Genomic DNA, 347 nt, shown 5'->3' on the forward strand with positions numbered 1-347 from the left:
CAGCCTTGTTGGTTTTGGAGCCTCCTTTGTTTTTGCTTCTCCGTCGTCCACCTGGGGGTGCTTGGGTTTGGGGAGAGAATTGATTACCGTTTTCCTCTTTGAGGTGTTGAATGTGGGGGTTTGGTGACTTTTAGATGCCCAGGAGCCGGGGCGGGTGCAGGGGCCCCGGGCAGGGCTGATTCTCGCGCGGAGGAGGGTGGGGTAGGGGGTTCTGCATGAGCTCCTTAAAGGACAAAGGTAACAGAGCCTGCGAGAGAGCGCGAGCGGAGACTTTGACTTCAAACCACAGAATCGGGGGAAGTGTGCGCGCCGCCGCCGCCGCGCCCGCAGCTCCGATTCCAGCGGCG

The 347-nt window shown here is 60.5% G+C and overlaps 1 protein-coding gene across 1 annotated transcript in view; it reads left to right on the forward strand.

Moving 5' to 3' along the window:
* The window catches only part of CBLN4 (cerebellin 4 precursor), a 103,666-nt gene that overhangs the window by 96,589 nt on the left and 6,730 nt on the right, over positions 1-347 (forward strand). The gene's annotated exons all lie outside the window — the stretch shown is intronic.

Source organism: Crocuta crocuta, unplaced genomic scaffold, assembly GCF_008692635.1.
Source record: "Crocuta crocuta isolate KB4526 unplaced genomic scaffold, BGI_CrCroc_1.0 scaffold27, whole genome shotgun sequence".
Taxonomy (NCBI): domain Eukaryota; kingdom Metazoa; phylum Chordata; class Mammalia; order Carnivora; family Hyaenidae; genus Crocuta; species Crocuta crocuta.